Below are 19,723 nucleotides of genomic sequence, written 5' to 3'. Positions count from 1 at the left end.
GTTCCCAGATGTAAAATGTAGAGAACTTGTGACCACTTTGTGACAGAATTCATTTTTGTGGTCAGTACACAATCGGTAGGTGCCATCAGGTTTCGGTACGAGAATACACGGTGAGCTCCAGTCACTTTAATGTAATTGTGCAGCATGTACTGCACTTCTGTTCTTAAGGATCACTCTACATCGTCATAATGGCAGACTTCCTTTCAAAACATCGATGAAAATATGAATATCAGCAATATTTGCCTATTCATTTAAAAGTACATCGCCTAGGTGAGTAGGTTAGCACGAGGTACCTGTAAAGTGCGAAACGAAATCGAAACGAAATCTACCGAAACGAAACGAAACCTACCGAAACGAAACAGATTGTATAATCGAACTCTTTTAATTATAATAATTAAAAATGGTATCTTAGGCCCCTGTTAAAGTTTACACATATAAATAAAATTCGCCTCCCCTTTGATGTAGGTTTTCGGCCTGACTGATACAAAGTTTTAAAAGTTGGAAAGGGGGGGGGGGGGGGGTAAGCACAAAGTACATAAATACCATGTGCAATTAGCTTCGGATCCATAAATTTCAGAACGGAAGGTTGCAGTCTCACATATCAGAGGAAACACACTAAACGAGGGATGGGGTCGTCGGCATTGGATCCGCTTTTGGGCATAAATACATGTTTCAGTATTTTTGCTCTGAAGACAAATATATGTATACATGTGGATATTGTGTATTTGTATGTAGTATATCAAACGGTGGATTCTGAATATGTCCTCCCGTTCTCTTTGTGATTTCTACTTAAAATTCCCTTGTTCATAAGCCTTTTCAGTTTACAAAATGCCGACCTCCTCCTGATATTATTGCATTAAAAAAATTCCGTTTTCCGTCCCGTTTTCAATTCCCCGTGTTAGAAACATCCCAAATGTATAGAGTTTTTCCATTATTGAAAGTACTCGCACCTCAGCAGTTAGAGATAAAATAAGAGGTTAAGAGCTCTTCCTGCTTTCAATTTTCTCAGACACCAGCTTCTTCAAACAATGTATCTATGCCCAAAGGCGGATCCAACGTCGGCGACTCCACCCCTCGTATAGGGTGTTTCCCCAGATCTCTGAGACCGTAACCCTCGGTTCTGAAATTTATGGATCCGAAACTAATTGTACATGCATTTAATCAACTACGGATATGTACTTTGTGCTTACTCCCCCCTTTCCAGCTTTTAAAACTTTGTAACAGTCAAGCCGAAAGCTTACATCAAAGGCGAGGCGAATTTTATTTATATGTGGTAACTTTCACAGGGGCCTAATATACCATTTTTAATTATCATAATTAAAAGAGTTCGGTTATACAATCTGTTTCGTTTCGTTTCGGTAGATTTCGTTTCGTTTCGCACTTTACAGGTACCTGGTTAGCACGTCGACTACTGAACTGTAGATTGGGGGTTTGAGTCCAGCAGGGGTTTTAAATTTTTGCACCTTACCTTCTACTAAAATAGCATTTTTTGACTAAATAAAGTAAATTTTGAAAGTCTGCAATTTCAAAATATTATACATATCCTTCACTTTTCATCCATATCAAATTTTTCTGGTGTGGCATACCTCCTTAAGTTTTGTAATTGTGTACGTTCAGATGATATGGATGCTGCTTGATGGGTATAGCACATTAACATTATGCACCCCTTCGGAACTCTCGGTATGTTACCTAATGTAAAAAGAGAAGGCGGTTTAAAAACAACAACTGAAAACGAAATATGCTACAGATAAAGATCTTGTCAATAAATACAGTTACGGTATTGCTTCGTATAAAAAAAAGTCTTACCAAATAGGTCAAAAACATTTCATATGGAAACAATAAACAAAAATGTATACACGTGTGTATCCGGAAAGGATGGGTTCAGGTACTCTAGAAGCTGAGCTAGAAACCGATTCAGCAGCAAATGAATCGCCAGAACGTTCAGAACTTAGTCCGGACCTAGCACCACTGAGAAATGGTGACTTGCGGAAATAGAAGACTGAAATCAGAGTCTGAATTATTCGATAAACTACTAGTTTGAGATTTTAACCCAAAAAACTCTTTTTATATTCCATTAGTATAGGAATACCTAGCCAAATCAACTAAGCTTGTTTTTTGGCAAGGCAGGTAGAACCAGTAACGCAGTGTTGGATTGAAAAATGTCATTTAATCATAAAATGACGAATGAAAAACATGACAAAATAATGGGGGTCAGAAAAAGCAAACAAAGAGTACCTTTGAATAGGTATTATGCAAACTGACCCCCAACAAATATAACAAAATTTTATGGGGGCCAAAAAAGACTAGAGAAACATTGGCAAATAAAGAGTACCTTTGAATAGGTATTATGCAATCTGACCCCCAACAAAACATAACATAAAATTAAATGAGAATCAACTAATCTGTTATCTACAGAACACAACCTGACTGTCCACAAAATAGGTGGGTAATCTAAAAAATACAGGCATATGAGAGAGTGTTTATATAAGTGGTAATGCAATTTAACGGAGAGAAAACCCGTGGGTTCCGATGATGGCAGTAGAAGAAATTCCAGCATTGGAGTTATTAAATACCAGTATCGGAGTTATAGCCCTAAACAACTTTTTTTTTTTTTTAAATTTATAAATAATTTATTATATATGGAAAGTATAATTTTTTTTCCCAGTATCAATAGTTTACCAGATTTTATATTTTATGCAGTTGATAAAATTCCTTTGAAAGATACATTAATCTTATAACTCCTATAAGCAACACAAAATAGAGAATTGGGCAAACATGGACCCTTAGATATACCAGGAAAAACAGTATTATATTCAAAAGAAGTTACTCACGTTATTTTTAACTCCACTAAATTTAAAACGGTTCTCTCATATTTCAAGAGGCCTTCAGCGAAAAGACTGTCCATATCAGCTGAGCTTGTATTTGGACCAAGTCTTTCGAACTCCAGCAAAATCCTAGTGAAAAATTCTTGGCGGACGTAAAACAAACAATCAATAGGGGATTTTCGAGTTCTTCCGTTCCGTGCATATTTTGTGTTTTAGAATCTACCTAAGTCACGTGATACATGTAGGCATGCTTTCCTCCGGTTTAGCTGACAATCAGACGATTTCGTTCATTTATTTTACTCACTGGTTTTTGATACCGAATCTAAGAACCGCTGTCATTGGTGTGTGGTAGAAAGATGTAAAACGGATTTATGTAAGAGGGGGAAAACAGGCAGGTAGCATCGTTTTCAGGGAAGGGGGGGATAGCCAGTGAGGATGTCTTCACAATATGTTGTCTAAAATTCTTGACAAGAATAAATAAATATATCAAAACAAACAAAACCTAACATGTTCTTTTGACTATTATTCAAAATCTTTCAAATTTAAAATGCATAGAGGAGGGTTAAATAGTGCCATACAACTTACGATACCGCAAGATATATATTTTTCACACCTTTTAAACTTCATGAAGGGTGTATCTGATTGCTTAATCGATTGTTTTAACGACTCGTCGAGAATTTTTCACTCAAATTGAGCAGGTGAGACGCCACCAGCTTTAGGTGAAGTACCGCAAATTTCGACCTATACTTAACGCTCAGGGCCGTCGCAACTTCGTTGCAACTCGGCTAAAAATGATTAGTGTTAAAAGGAGGACCATTCCCTCCCCCTCCCTCATTCTACGTGCATGCCTCAGAAGTACCGATATATCCATTATCGGATTTGCAATGCCGAAGTCACCGTTCATTCCAATGGTGCCCAATAATTGTAAAGATAAATCATGACATAATGACTTTTATTAGCTGTTATGTCTTCATTTTTTGACCACATTTTTATTGATGATTTCCGACATTTCACTCATTTTGCTTTATCTATCGGCGATTGACTTTCAAGAGCTTGAGATTAATTTTTTTTTTTATATATCTACACCAACATTTTTGGAAAGGATTTCCAAATTCATAACAATCGCAAGCTTACATAGCCTTAATCTGTTACTTTCCGGTAAAAGGAACACGAAACACTTATCTGTAACAACAATTTCTTCAGTTCGATTATTACTTGCATAGAATCAACATCCACTTTAATTGGCTATACACGTGTAAACACAAGACTAAGTGTATTTACGTTAACGACGATAAACCGGAAATGAGCATGCCTAAAAAAGTATGACGTAATAGTGACTAAATGCAGAATAAACACGGACATGGAATAACTCGAAAATCCCCTATTAAGGTAATTCCCCATACCACATCTTAATATTGAAAAACCTACAGATTTCTATCAGCATTTGCATGTATTTTGTCGAGGATGTATATTGACCAAATTCCCGAAGAAAAATATGTTTAGCGGCCTTTCCCAGAGTACAGCCACTTCTAAAAATAGAACACATCACTTTAAAACAAGCAGTGTTAATATACATACATTTTAATGCATTGTCTTTATTTAAACGATAGAAATATGTTTCTTTCATATGAATTGAAGAAAATGTATTGCATTTGACTGTTTTCAATAATTTTTCATCTACTGAACCATGCTCTTGGTTTCAAGGTGATGAAAATGCACGTATAGTGGTGAAATTTTGACTAATCATAGCCTACCATATCTGGAAAATTGTGTTTTCAAAAACCTTCAGATTTTTTAAACATTTCAATATGTTTTACCTTTACACTCCAGCAATCATTTGATATAAGAAGTAGATAGGGTATCGGATAATTTGAGAGCCCAATGACCCCTCTAGGTTAAAAACCTTGAAAAAACGCATATTGGAAAATGGTGTCTAAAATTCCTATCTCTGTAAACATGTTTCATTCATCATTTACATTATTATATTACCATTTCAAGAAATATTACAGGGTGGATTTTGAAAAACAGTTTAAAACATTAAAGCTTCAATCAGCTAAAAACCATTTTCATTGATTGCCGTAAGCTTTAGGGATCGGGCTTGAAGTTAGAAAAATCCTAACTTTACTATGGAGCTTACTAAATCCATAGCCTACGTCACATGAACACTGACATGACGTCACAATAGATGAAAAAATAAAATTATGTCGCCAGATCTTGTTGGAACAAAGCAAACTCCCCGTCGAGAACTCATTACGTCACCTGTGACGCAGTACAATATACAGATTTGTATATTGTGAATCCGCGATTATCACGCAGGCAAATAACACTAAAGAAGTAGTTCGTAGTTAAAAGTTTGAAGATATTGACATTTGTAAGCAAACGAACTCTGGTGGAAGTTTGGGAACAAAGTTATGTAGATCAGAATGAGTTGTACATTTTAACGCTCATTCAGAGAATGCTAACCTATGCTCAAGTTACAAATTTTCGGAAATTCGAATATTTTAATAATTTTTATTTTCTGGTAGTTTTTAACAATACGACACAGCCATGCGATGCGAGTCTTAACGACATGAAACTATCGCGTACATTCCGAGACGTTTTAATCAAAACATCAGTAAAGGTCATGTCCGGCCAGAAAAAGAAAATTACATTACAACAGGCATGGTCTATACTGTATGTACAAGAGCACAAACGTACGACGCCTAGACATACAGATAGGTCCTATACATATGTGATAAATCTGTCAGCGTCTGATCTAAATTGAACACCCTGAAATCATTAGACACAACGGAGATATGCACATACATGTTCGTGTATATGCACATTTATTATGGATTCGGAGGGCCCCAAAAGCGATTTTTATCGTGTAAATATTTAAAGAATTGCGAGGGGAAGGGGGGTTACAATGTCAGTATAGCTTTAGATTATGCATATATTCTATTTAGATCTTGACGACATCGATCGTATTCTTTCAGGTTTAAATAAATTATAAGGAAAACATAACAAAACTAGTGATCCTAATTGTTCGCGAACAATTAGAGGGCTTCCCACCTTCCAGCGGTTTTTCAGTAGTGTTCAAATGCTAAAAGCCCCCCCCCCCCGCCTAAAAAAAAAAATAATAAAAAAAAAATTGGATTTGGCTAGAAAATAAATTCAAATTTGCCGCCTAAATTTGAGTGTTAAGGTGTGTTCAATGCTTGGTTTCGCATTAAGTACCCTCAAATTTGAGGGAGAAAAGGGGTGTGGGTGTTGGGTAGCCAGCACGTATGCACATATCAGGTAAAAGTGTAATGGGACTTGTGCAGGTGTTTGGGGTGACTTTGGACTTGTTAGATAGGATATTTGGAGGTGCAAAGAAACCGGATGTAACATTTTCCTAGATTGTAGTAACTGCTGGTGCATGCTGGGAGTCTACAAGCCTCATGTTGTCAGATGTTGTGAAGATGCACTGGATTTGACCGTGTGTGTTGTGGATTGTGGAATTGAATATACACTTTGTAATGGCTCATCCTATGTGTTCTAATTCACGGAGACAATGTCTTTCAGTCATTTCACCCAAGGAGGCATGCATATACGGATTGATAGGCTTTGACAACAAACAACCAAAATGGCGGCCGGTGAATTAGAAAGTGTCTGAGTGCATGTAGGATATCTGAACGGAGAATAGGAGTACTGCATCCCATCTGATCCTGCAGGTAAGTGTTTGTTTGTTTACAATGACAGTCAGGATGGAATGTCAATGAGTTCAACTGTCAAGTAAAGTTGCATCATCATTATAAAAAAAAAAAACTTAGTCTTTATGTTGATGCAGGCAGACAATTGAATCTGGCCTATGTCTTTTCATGAATGTAAATGGAATTCATGTTTGATTGACAAGACAGTCAAGAAATGGAAGAAATGGGTGTAGGTCAGATGTGTAGGTGTAGGTCAGATTAGCTAGAATCCTGTAATTGTTGCATGGCATGAGACTGGTCAAAATAGTGTATTGAAACAGCTGATCACAGACAGATCACTTGAAGGGTGGGGGATTTCTTCCTTGGGGACGACAGGCGTGATGGGTGGGTTGGCCTTACTCGTGGAGACTGGCCCCTGGATGCGTGACCTTGACCTTTGACCTTGACCCACTTTCAAGGTCAAACCTCAAAAACCCATGGGGGAGAAAGTGTGACCTTGACTTTTGACCTTGACCTCATTTTGAAGGTCAGAGAGGTCACGGGGCTTCGTTTAAGTGGTCCCGCGTCTCTATCTACATCCGTGAAGAAGTTGTGGGCTCGAACGACGACGTCGGAGACTTTCGGGGGCGAGAACCGTGCTTCAGGGTTCTCGGTTTCCCTCGGTCAACTTTTCTGTGCGAGAGTGTTTCATCTGGAATTCGTCGGCGAAGGTCTCGCCTCTCCACGACTTGCGGTCTAGTGAGAGTAGCGATAACGGGGTTTTCGACGTTAAGTCGCCGCCATTCGCAGAGTGGTCAAAGTTCAGAGTTGACATTCGTGATGCCGAGACCGGTCCAGAATTCCTTGCTGACCCATGTGATATTTCGATGCTATCTGAAGCATGAAAGAGCGTATAAAAAGTGCCATTTTCTGGCCATTCTGGGTGACCTTCACCTTTGACCTTGACCTACTTTTTCAAGGTCAAAGGTCACCCAACCCGTTCCAGTGGGTTCCGTCTCTCTACGACGAATACTTTAGGAGTCGTCAATTTGTAAGGGACAAATCGCAAAACATGAGGGGGCATTAACTCCCTTTAGGGGACACCGAATCCCTTCATTTGAAATTCTTCGCTTCTACTATCTGACCTCTATGCTTCAGCAAAGGTTTCATCCTCTTATCCTTTACGGTTGAAAAGGAGTAGCGATAACAATGATTTCTGCTAAAAGGTCCCATAACTCTGTAAGGGGTCAAAGTTCCATGACGCAGGGTGAAATGTAATCGTTTCTCCAGAAGTGCTATAGGATGGACTCAAAGTTTTTCGATAAGTCTTAAGACGAAAAATGTTTTGGACGGCAGGAAAATAATAATAATAACTAGTAATCCTAATTGTTCGCGAACAATTAGAGGGCTTTCCACCTACAATGATTTAAAAAAAGATATTTAAGAATATTTAAGATGATGTACGAAACTCAAAACGACCTTGAAAATTTAAATAATAATTTTCACGATGACTTTGACCTCATTTTGAAGGTCAAAGGTCATCGCTCTTAATGCAAATGATCCCATGTCTCTATCTATATTAATGTAAAAGCTATCAGCTTAAAAACGTTAATCAAGACATTCAGGGGCAATAATTTGTTTAGGGGTTTTCGGTTACTTTCTCAATGCTAAAAATCCTTTGAAAGACCTTTAAAATGGAAAAAAAAATGATGATGACCTTGACCTTTGACCTTGACCTCATTTTGAAGGTCAAAGGTCATCGATCTTAAAGCAAGTGGCCCCATGTCTCTATCTATATTAATATAAAAGTTATAGGCTTAGATAATGATATTGGAGACTTTCAGGGGCAATAACTATGCTTAAGGGTTTTCGTATCCCTTTGATTATTTTTTCTTTGCAAGAGGGTTTTACTGTGAATTCATTAGCGAAGGTTTCGTGTCTCTATGACTTTCCGTTAAGTAGGAGTAACGATAACAAGGTTTTCGACGCGAGTCTCCGAAATTCACAGAAGGGTCAAAGTTCAAAGTTGTAATGCATACTATCAAAACCAATCAAGAAGTCAATACTTACCCATATAATATTTCAACGCTATCTTAAGCAGGAAAGAGAGTATAAAAAGTGCTATTTTTTCCTCTTTTCTGATGACCTTGACCTTGACCTAATTTTCAAGGTCAAAGGTCACCGATCCTATTCCAGTTGGTCCCATGTCTCTACGACAAACCGTTCTCAAGCTCGACATGTTTTACGAATAAATCACAAAACATAAAGAGGCATTAACTCCCTTTAAGGGACACCGAATCCCTTCATTTTAAATTCTTCGCTTCTACTAATTACCCTCTATGTTTTAGAAAAGGTTTCATCCTCCTATCATTTACGGTTACAAAGTAGAAGCGCTAACAATGATTTCTGCGAAAGGTCCAATAACTCCGTAAGGGGTCAAAGTTCAATTACGCAGGGTGAACTGTATTCGTTTCTCAAGAAGTACTATATGATGGACTATAAAGTTTTTCAATAAGTCTTAAGACGAAAATTTTTTTTGACGGCAGGAAAATAATAAACAGAACAACTAGTGATCCTAATTGTTCGCGAACAATTAGAGGGCTTTCCACCTGCAATGATTTTAAAAAAGACATTTAAGAATATTTAAGATGATGTACGAAACTCGAAATGACCAAGAAAATTTCATTAATTATTTTCACGATGACCTTGACCTTTGACCTTCACCTCATTTTGAAGGTTAAAGGTCATCAGTCTTAATGCAAGTGATCCCATGTCTCTATCTATATTAATGTAAAAGCTATAAGCTTAAAAAAATGTTAATCAAGATATTCAGGGGCAATAATTTGTTTAGGGGTTTTCGGTTACTTTCGGTTAGCTTATCAATGATAAAAATACTTTAAAAGACCTTGAAAATGGAAAAAAAATAATTTTGATGATGACCTTGACCTATGACCTTGACCTCATTTTGAAGGTCAAAGGTCATCGGTCTGAATGCAAGTGGTCTCATGTCTCTATCTATATTAATATAAAAGTTATAGGCTTAGATAATGATATTGGAGACTTTCAGGGGCAATAACTATGCTTAAGGGTTTTCGTATCCCTTTGATTATTTTTTCTTTGCAAGAGGGTTTTACTGTGAATTCATTAGCGAAGGTTTCGTGTCTCTATGACTTTCCGTTAAGTAGGAGTAGCGATAACAAGGTTTTTGACGCGAGTCTCCGAAATTCACAGAAGGGTCAAAGTTCAAAGTTGTAATGCATACTATCAAATCCAATCAAGAAGTCAATACTTACCCATATAATATTTAAACGCTATCTTAAGCAGGAAAAAGAGTATAAAAAGTGCTATTTTTTCCTCTTTTCTGATGACCTTGACCTTTGACCTTGACCTAATTTTCAAGGTCAAAGGTCACCGATCCTATTCCAGTTGGTCCCATGTCTCTACGACAAACCGTGCTCAAGCTCGACATGTTTTACGAATAAATCGCAAAACATAAAGAGGCATTAACTCCCCTTAGGGGACACCGAACCCCTTCATTTGAAATTCTTCGCTTCTACTAATTACCCTCTATGTTTTAGAAAAGGTTTCATCCTCCTATCATTTACGGTTACAAAGTAGAAGTGCTAACAATGATTTCTGCGAAAGGTCAAATAACTCCGTAAGGGGTCAAAGTTCAATTACGCAGGGTGAACTGTATTCGTTTCTCAAGAAGTACTATATGATGGACTATAAAGTTTTTCGATAAGTCTTAAGACGAAGATTTTTTTTGACGGCAGGAAAATAATAATAAACAGAACAATAACAATAGGACTTTCCACTGAAAGGTGGAAAGCCCTAATAACAATAGGACTTTCCACAGAAAGGTGGAAAGCCCTAATAAACAGAACAATAACAATAGGACTTTCCCCTGAAAGGTGGAAAGCCCTAATAAACAGAACAATAACAATAGGACTTTCCCCTGAAAGGTGGAAAGCCCTAAATATAAGACTGTCAGTACATGTAGCACACAAAAATTTGCATTTTGTTGAATAGGAGATTCGATATGTCTACCCGTCATTAACTATCAGAAATCACACAAAAGAAATGGCCTACAATAGATACAATGAAAATTGGCAACACGATTTAACATCATAGTCTGTAATATATGCAGAAATATCACGGGAATTACTAAACGACTGTGTGTCACAACGCAATGTGTATGGAGAATTTACGACTTCGCGATGTATATAACTATAAGCATTTTCTCTCCCGAGCGTTGTCTTGTATAAAACCGGCTTATTTGTATTATTGCAATTCGTACAATGTATGTTGTTTTTTAATTCTAAATTTTTGTTATTTGCTTTCAAACAATCATTCCTAATACGGTCTACAAAATTCACCAAAATGTCATCGAGTTAGTTGAATGTGTTATAACGTTCGTGACTCGTGAATAACGTTTCTAACGTTATTTGACGTGGTATGGGGAATTACCTTAATCGTAGCGGAAAATAATTTTTCGCGTTATATATAACATATTTAAAACGTTTAACTAAACTTGCGCATTATAGCGCGTAAAGTTATATGCATTTGTTCCCAAAAGTTTCACGTAAAAACACGAATAATTATATTTTATTTCAGGCACTTAAAAAATACTAGTATGCACCTTTTTCACATTGTTGTGATGCTTTTATTCAGAGCAGAGTGAAATGTTTGAAATTAGCGTCTGTCAAGCGAGTGCACGTGTCAAAATCAATCGTGCCGCGGCCGACTATGCAGAGTCGAATGATCAAAGAATGTGGAAAGTCTTGTTCAAACATGAAAGGATGCGTAGAATAGAATAAAACATATAAATAGCACATAGAAAAATAAATTCATAAATTATCTAAAGCGTTAATTTCACGGGGTTATATACGTTAAAGTTCAATGATTCGGTCAGGTACTTGGTAAATATTCCGCTATATTGTATGCCTGGTTTTGGCACAAAATTCCTCTCGAGGAAACTAAGAAGATATTACTTTTCTCGTAATTATTTCCTAAATTATGCAAAGATATCGATTTATTTGATATCATTAAAACTGTATGTTTCAGAGTAGAATTCAGCATAAAATCTAGAAATTTGGACATTTGAAATACCGTCAAAACTATCGAAAATGTCAATTCATCAGATTTTGAACTCAATGAGGTCTCGAGTCAATCACCAACCCCACACCCGCTGTCAACCATCCTGTAGCTCCGCCCCGGATTAATTTTTTTTTTTTTTTCCTTTTGATTAATAAAAATTGGAGGTGTGAATCTCAAAAACAGGGGATTGTATTGCATTCTTTATCGACTGAGAACCACACAGTTCATATAGGTATAAAGTATATACAACAACAAATTATACAATAGTAACATAATATATCATACATGGACAGGATAGATACCGGATGCGGATGACACCATCACCATATTTTCACGGTGGCGGTAGCTGACCACTAAAATACAACCCCCAAATTTCAGTCCCCGGGGTAGTGTGTTCGATGTTTCCGAACCCAATGTTTATTTATTAAGTGTAATATATGAATAAAAATTGTAGGGGCGGATCTAAGAAATAAGAGATGGTACCAACATCTTTTGAACACCTCGCTCAAAATCTTATTTGTTATCAATATTTATGATTTGCTTCTCTCTTCTTTTTTTTTTTTTTCTTTCTTTTTATTTTTTTATTTTATACACACTGCCATTCTGGGGAGAACATCGTATAAACTCGTTCAAAATATTGTTTATTGTTATATATATATATATATATATATATATATATATATATATATATATATATCCAAATTGTGTTTTTAAAAAAAATCACAGTGTCCGGTATAAAATATTAAAAGAAATAGAATAAACAGTACACAAAGTTAAAAATTTAACGCAAGCGCTTTCATTTTATAATCCTCAGACGTTACATTTTAAAATAGTTTTGAAATCTCTAATGGAGAGACATACCTGCTTCACTAAAAGTAATGTTATTGATATATCCATTAACTGAAAAATGATGAGAGGTAACACAGAATTCTCCACATCCATTCTCATCACTTCCATGTCCAGTTATCACCGCAAAAATCACATTTCAAAACTATTTTAAAATGTAACGCCTGAGGATTATAAAATGAAAGCGCTTGCGTTAAATTTTTAACTTTGTGTACTGTTTATTCTATTTCTTTTAATATATATATATATATATATATATATATATATATCCTTTATTTAGAACTTTTATACGTGTTGTTGATGAGGTATTATTCAACCGAAACATTAATAAATCCTTCATAATTTTAGGCCCCGGGGTAGGGCTTTTTGATGTTTGCAGGCTGTCAAATTTTCTCTTATGCATTCAAATTTTTTAGATTGCGAATTGCATTTCAGAATTTAGTTCACTATTGAATTGGGAGTAGTGAACTGCGTTCCAAAATCTAAATGCTCCGATTAAGACTGCACCGTTAACATAAATTTGTCAAACACATGATCATATTTTGTTAGAAGGCTGACTGATACCACGGAATCAAAAGTCAATCAAATTCATTAAAGCACCAGATAAATAGTAGGCCAGATTTTATGTGAGGACTTTATGAAATTTCAATGAGCCTATATCCTAATGAATATGATTTCTATCCAGTAGAGGCGTTGTAATCCTCATGCATATCAGTGTGGTATAGCCTGAGAGCAATTGTGTTATTGTGAAAGGTAGGCAGGGAAGACTGAACATGAAATATTCATATATTTGATGTAAAGATCACTTTAGAAAGTAAGTAGAAAATCAATACGGTAAATGACCTGGAGAAAATGAAATAGAAACTTTGACTGAGAAAGAGATAGACAGCTAAGCACGTAACATCGTTTTAGAGGGGGGGGGGGGGGGAAACTAATTCATTAGTCCTAACCCGGACGAGCCGAAAAATTTAACATGTAAAGAAAGCAACATGGGAAATAAAAAAAATAATATCAGAATGAAAGGGGATGGATAATTAATCAGAAAGATATTGTCCTTTCAAGATTCTCTCTCTCTCTCTCTCTCTCACTCTCTCTCTCTCTCTCTCTCTCTGTGTGTGTGTGTGGTGTGTGTTGCTTTCATTATCTTATGCATCTAAAGATTAAATTAAAGATTTTAATAATCGATAGCGATATGAATAAAAGCAAATAATCGTTAAGTTATTTCTGTTTATATTGATATTAGTCTTTTTTTCATGAACTAGTTGTATTTGACACCGAGGATTTACATCCTTAAATATTGATTACAAGCACGTAGAATCGGAGAGTGTGTAATTTAAAAGCTTGAAAGTTAAGGATTTAGCCTTGTAGCTTGTAGCGACCTACCCACAGCACGATTTAAGAAATTGAAGTCGGAAGGGGGAATTGAGACAGTTTCAGATTACTCTCCCCCCACCCCCACACCTTAAGCACCATTTTTGTTTTTTTTATTACTTGTCAAGAACTTTACACAACTTAACCGACAACATACCCCTTTTGATACATTGAAAAATATAAGTAATCTTAGCACGGGGCTCTATAAAGTTCAATCTGCAGTTTGGTTATACTTCGTCATTTTTCAAAATTTTTAAAAAATGTTTGTCGGGTTAGCGGTACTGTGATGTATGACTATAACAATGACCTGTGTATAACTTGTACATTCCATGCAAATTAGAAGGGGTTTTCGCATCAGTAGAACAATGGGGGTCACCTAATCCGTGTATTTGAAATCAACAGAAGTGCTTAGCTTCTTGTGGAAAGTGTGAAATATATTGGGTCGGCTCGCAAGATACCCGTGATCTTACACTAGATCTGATATCGCGCCGACCCAATAAATTTCACACTTTTCATAAGAAGTCAAAACCCAAACTAGCTAACCGTAATTTAGTTATACTGTGACAAAGACCCTAGGGATTTGCATGGTATATACTTATTATACAAAAATCATTGCATTATCCAGACACTCCCGATGAACATTTTTTTTTATGAAAACCTCTATCAAAGTACATTGAACATAAGTCTCGGTCAAATGTAATTAACTCGGGATTTTAAAAATAAATCATTCGATGGTTTGTATTTTTGCTTCTATTAATTATGTAATAAATTAATTCCAATTTTTTAATCATCGACAATGCTCTAATTTCTATATTGGATCAAGTTATATTTGTCAAGATGCATATTAACACAATATAATGGAAGTAATTATGTTAAACAGCGCATTTGTCAGAGAGAGAGAGAGAGAGAGAGAGAGAGAGAGAGAGAGAGAGAGTACATTGGTAAATATCCCTATCACATGTTGTACATGTATGTTTTTCATTTACTGAATATACTAATTCGCATTCAAAACAGGAATTGCCTGCAAGTACGCATTATTTAAACATATAATTTAAGAATATTTTAAGGAAGAAAGAAGACTAAAACAAAAAATTTCAAAACCAGGTTTTCTTAAAAACATAATATATAGTGTTTGGTATCGTTGGAATTGGCTCAAAATGCTGGAAAATAAAATAAGTATGGGGGGGGGGGTATTAACATTTTTTTCTTTTCTTAAAATTCCACCCTTATCGTGATTATTTGGCCTGCAGCACATTTTCACATCTCCCGCAAGGCGCCGTGGCCAGAACAAAGCTCTTAGCAGCTGTGTGTATTCGCAGATAACACGCACCGTGGAACACGGAGGCACAGTGTATCTCCGTGGATTTTCTCTACAATGTCGCACTTTGCATCACCGCAATATTTCCTTTCCAAGGAAAATACTATATAACACAGATTCATACTGGAAAACTGCCGATTTCCGCATTCAGTCTTTTTCAAAATTCATATTGTTTGCAGCCAACAACCGACACCATATTGATAATGAAAGAAGATTATTAATGGATAATCAAACATGCAAAATATAAATCTGGTTGTTGCATGCAAAAGTGTTTGTTTTTAATAAAGTTTATTCATATCTTATCAAAAATCAACAGATTCCGCTAAACGACCCAACTTTAGCGCACAATCATGACGTCATAATAAATTATTACGTCATTTTCATGTAAGTGGGATAATGATTACGTCCTAGATGAGTAAATAAAACAAGTAATTAAGCATGGTATGAAAGTTGAAAAAATAAAGAAATTCTCGGCGGTATATAGTCAATAACGTCCCTTGTCCTTAGGAACGAATGAGGGTCGGCATAACGTATCAAGTACATAGATCAATAAAAGTTAAAAAAAAAATCAATTAGATTAATAAAAGTTCAATTATCAATTAGATTAATAAAAGTTCAAAAATCAATTAGATCAATAAAAGTTCAAAAATCAATTGAAATGAATAGAAATTGATGGTATTTAACAAATAGGTATGATTAAATTGCATGATGAAATCAGATGTTAAATGAAATACAAAGGTATTTGGCAATGGAATAACTGTATAGAATATTAATTTCACTGGTTGTAAATTTCAAGGGGTTTTCTATTCAGATACAATCGCGGGTTCATGAATTCGCGGATTTGAATGACTAAAACAAATACCCCTTTCCATTGTCTGTATTTTAACACACATCGTGTTGCATTAATGAGATACAACTCCATTTTTATCATTAATAAATAGAATATTAGATTTTGGACGATAAACGTTGGGCATAAATAGTGGGATAGTTCTTGACTAGTAGGTCTTTTGGTAAATTTTGCTAGTTCTCGGCTTCCGACACTTGGTTCAGTTGCTTTCAAGTAAATTTCGAGTTTAAATCAAGTAGTAAGTGATTTATATGATTTGTAGTGTTAAAATGGAAGGGCATCCCCAAATTTCAGAAAAACTGCCTCCGTGAAACAATATAACTTTAGCATGAACATGTTTTTCAAGTTTTCCTCTAAAGAACTGTCGCTTTGAAATGTTTCACGAGGGCATTTTTTGTAAATTTAAAAAAAATCGAAACGAATTCACTAGTATTATTTTCAACTTCGCCTGTACGTTAATTGTCCTTTGTAATGTATGGTCTACTGAGTGGTTCAGAACACATTTTTGGGGGGTTCATATTACGTTTTCCACCTAGATTTTTTCCCGTAATTGAAATACGCTTCTAGTTTTTAAAAATGTTTCATGTCAAATCTCTGTTTCTTGCCATGTGCTGAGTTTGAAATAAGATTCCAACCTTGACATTGTTTAGTTTGTGAATAGGAGGACTCTCAACAAATACGCCGAATACAGCGCGCAATACCTGTGTTTTAATAGTCAAGGCTCTTAACGATAATTTGTATGTTTTTCTGAATAAAAGTTGTTGACAAAGCATGGTGCCTTTTACGAAAAACCGTTATGTACTTTGCAAAGCTTTGGGGAAAAAAATTCAAGGCCAAACAAGGTAAATAACATTTAAACAGTTTGAATTTATATGTATTCAAGTAGCAAATTGCTATGTTGAATCAATTTTTACAGGTGCATGTACTTCGAATAATGTTGAACTTTATCAATGCGTATTAAACTTCCCATATTTTGCTTTGTGGCCAGTCATGTACAGTTGCCATGGAATAGTTGGTTGTAGAAAATAATACATACGAGTATAAGAGCTTTTGGACTGTAGTAGTATAGAATATTAAATATCTGATACACTCGTAACATGTAGCCGTATGTACATTGTATCTGGTACTCAGAAAAAAAAAGACAATTTAATTTTCACGATTTCAAAAATTATCTTAAGACTACATGCATAATATATTGACACAAAATGCATTAGCCTTGTCCCTAGTACTGGGGAATCCTTCAGGTATTTAAACGACAAATACGCAATGAGTATAAATATGAATGAAGGTCAGTTTTAGGTCACAAATGCTGGCACGGAGCTCCGATTAGGGAAAATTCCCGCTTCAGTGTAACACCCTCTTTTAAAAAGTATGTTAAAAGCATCAACAGATTTGGACATACGTTAATGGTAAATCAATTTATGCAGCAAGCATCAAAAAGAAGAAGAAAAAAAAAAAAAAAAAAAAAAAAAAAAAGAAAAGAGAGAAAAAAAAACCCCACCGAAAATACCCCCCCCCCCCGCAAAAAAACGAACAAACAACAACAACAAAACAACAAAAACCAAATAAACTCAGGCGACCTATTGCAATTGGTTGTCGTGCGTTGTCCGTTAACAATAATATTGTTTTATTGAACATTTTTAACTTCGTAAGAAGTACATTGCAATTCTTTTTAAATTTGGTATAAAGCGTCATTGGGACAAGGGAGACCTAAAGTAAGTGTAAGAAAAAACTAAATGCATAGTGATGTAGAGCAGGAAGGTCTCTATCAAAATTGTAAACTTCATAATCTCTGGGGTAGGAGTTCTGACCCCTGGGCGGGGCCAAACTTGGTATATAGTGTTTAAGTGTAAAACACTTAGATGGCATCTTCTTTAGTGCTATTGATACTAAATTGAAACTAAATAGATATTTAGAAAGAAGAGGAAGTCTTTTAACAAAATTGTAAATTTGATGATCCCAGGGGTAGGGGTTTTGGTAGTCAGTTGTTAAGTGTGTGAACAATAGACATTTTTAACTTTTTGATAACTACCTTTCCAATTCTTTTTAAATTTGGTATGAAGCATCTTAGGAACAAGGGGGACGTAAATAGTAAATTTCAGGATTCCTGCATCCCTGGGACCATATGGACGGGGCAAAAACCGCCCAAATTTTCAAAAGTGTTCTCTCTCTAGAACCACACATGTTTAAGAAAATCTAAATGCAAAGTGATGTAGAGCAGGAAGGCCTCTACCACAATTGTAAATTTCATGATCCCCAGGGTAGAAGTTCTGACCCCAGGGCAGAGCCAAACTTACTAAATATGGATCTTTAGAAAGAGTAGGTAGTCTTTTACTAAAATGGTAAATTTGATGATCTCCAGGGCAGGGATTCTGATCCCAGGATGGAGCCAAACTTAGTATATAGTACTTATGTGTAAGTTTGCTGATACTGTGTGAAATCTAAATGCATACTTAGGAATAGCAGAAAAAGATGTACGAAAATGGTAAATTTTACAACCCAGGCTTTTTGACTTTAGGATGGGACCAAATTAGTCATATCCTTTGATGTTTTAATGTTAGTACAATTATACTATATTAAGCCTTTCATCAGTGTATGTACTTTTGAGGGCAGTGAAGTTTTAAGAACACATCTTGTTTTATATTGTTGCTGAACATTAGAATTTAGCTTAGATATTCAGAACAGGATTTTTTTTCTAGATTTCATAGCCTTTGGGAGTAGTGATACTGTTTCACTAGTATTCAGGTGACCGATAAGGCCTGTGACCCTCTTATTTAATACACAGACAGTAGGCATATAGAAGTCAGAAATTTGCTTTTAATGGCATAAAATCTACTTGAAATTAGCAACTTATTGCCAATACGCGTGCTCGTCGTTGGGGCGACAATTCCCTTAGTAATACTGAAAACCAATACATGTTTACTCTTATACAAGCTTTTATCAATCAGAGTGGTCGTTTTGATTAATTAGCACCAGGGATCAAGGTTAGAATAGGTGCTCAGTACCCCCTTGCTTGTCGTAAGAGGCGACTAAATGGGTCGGTCTTTCGGATGAGACCGTAAAAAACCGAGGTCCCGTGTCACAGCAGGTGTGACACGATAAAGATCCCTCCCTGCTCAATGGCCATAAGCGCCGAGCATAAGCCTAAATTTCACAGCCCTTCACCGGCAGTGCTGACGTCTCCATAGGAGTGAAAAATTCTCGAGCGGGACTTTAAACAATATACAATCAACCAATCAATTAGTACCAGTATGTATTGTATACCATTACTTTGTGTTTCTTTAAGCGATCAACATGCGCTAGATTATATTTACATTTACAATGACTATTTTATCATGCGTACCAAAATAGATTGCTATATATACATGTATATGGGAAAGAGCCTCCTAAATTCTAAAAAGCTATGCTCAATCCTACCGCCTCGGTGCCACCTCTAGGTAAAGCGTTCGCCCCACATGCGGAAGGTCGGGGTTCGAACCCCGGCCGTGACAGACCTAATTCGTTCAAACAGGTAGTGACAGTTCCATCGCCAAACGCTCGACACCAGGTGTGAATGTCACGGGTCCTCAGAGATGATCTTAAAAACGGATGTCTCGTATCACAGTAGGTGTGGCACGCTAAAGAACCCTCACTGCTCAATGGCCGTAATCGCCGAGTAAAGGTCTAAATTTGAAGCCCTTCGCCGTTATTCGTGACGTCTCCAAATGAGTCCAAAATTCTCGAGAGGGACGTTAAAGCTGACATGAATTAATAAATACGTACA

General features: G+C 36.0%; 1 protein-coding gene across 16 annotated transcripts in view; it reads left to right on the top strand.

Annotated features, from left to right (window-relative positions):
* LOC125666818 (beta-1,3-galactosyltransferase 1-like) overlaps positions 1-19,723 on the top strand; it is a 104,536-nt gene that overhangs the window by 27,748 nt on the left and 57,065 nt on the right. For 13 of the 16 annotated variants that reach the window (XR_008799329.1, XR_008799330.1, XM_056151941.1 and 10 more), the window contains one exon: positions 6,372-6,520. The exons of the other annotated variants lie outside the window; for them this stretch is intronic. The gene's annotated coding sequence lies outside the window, so the exon portion shown is untranslated. The remainder of the gene's footprint in view (positions 1-6,371; positions 6,521-19,723) is intronic. 16 annotated transcript variants of the gene reach the window in all.

This window comes from Ostrea edulis, chromosome 10, assembly GCF_947568905.1.
Source record: "Ostrea edulis chromosome 10, xbOstEdul1.1, whole genome shotgun sequence".
Lineage (NCBI taxonomy): Eukaryota > Metazoa > Mollusca > Bivalvia > Ostreida > Ostreidae > Ostrea > Ostrea edulis.
The sequence above is the reverse complement of the archived record's forward strand: the minus strand, read 5'-3'. Positions and strand labels throughout refer to the sequence as shown.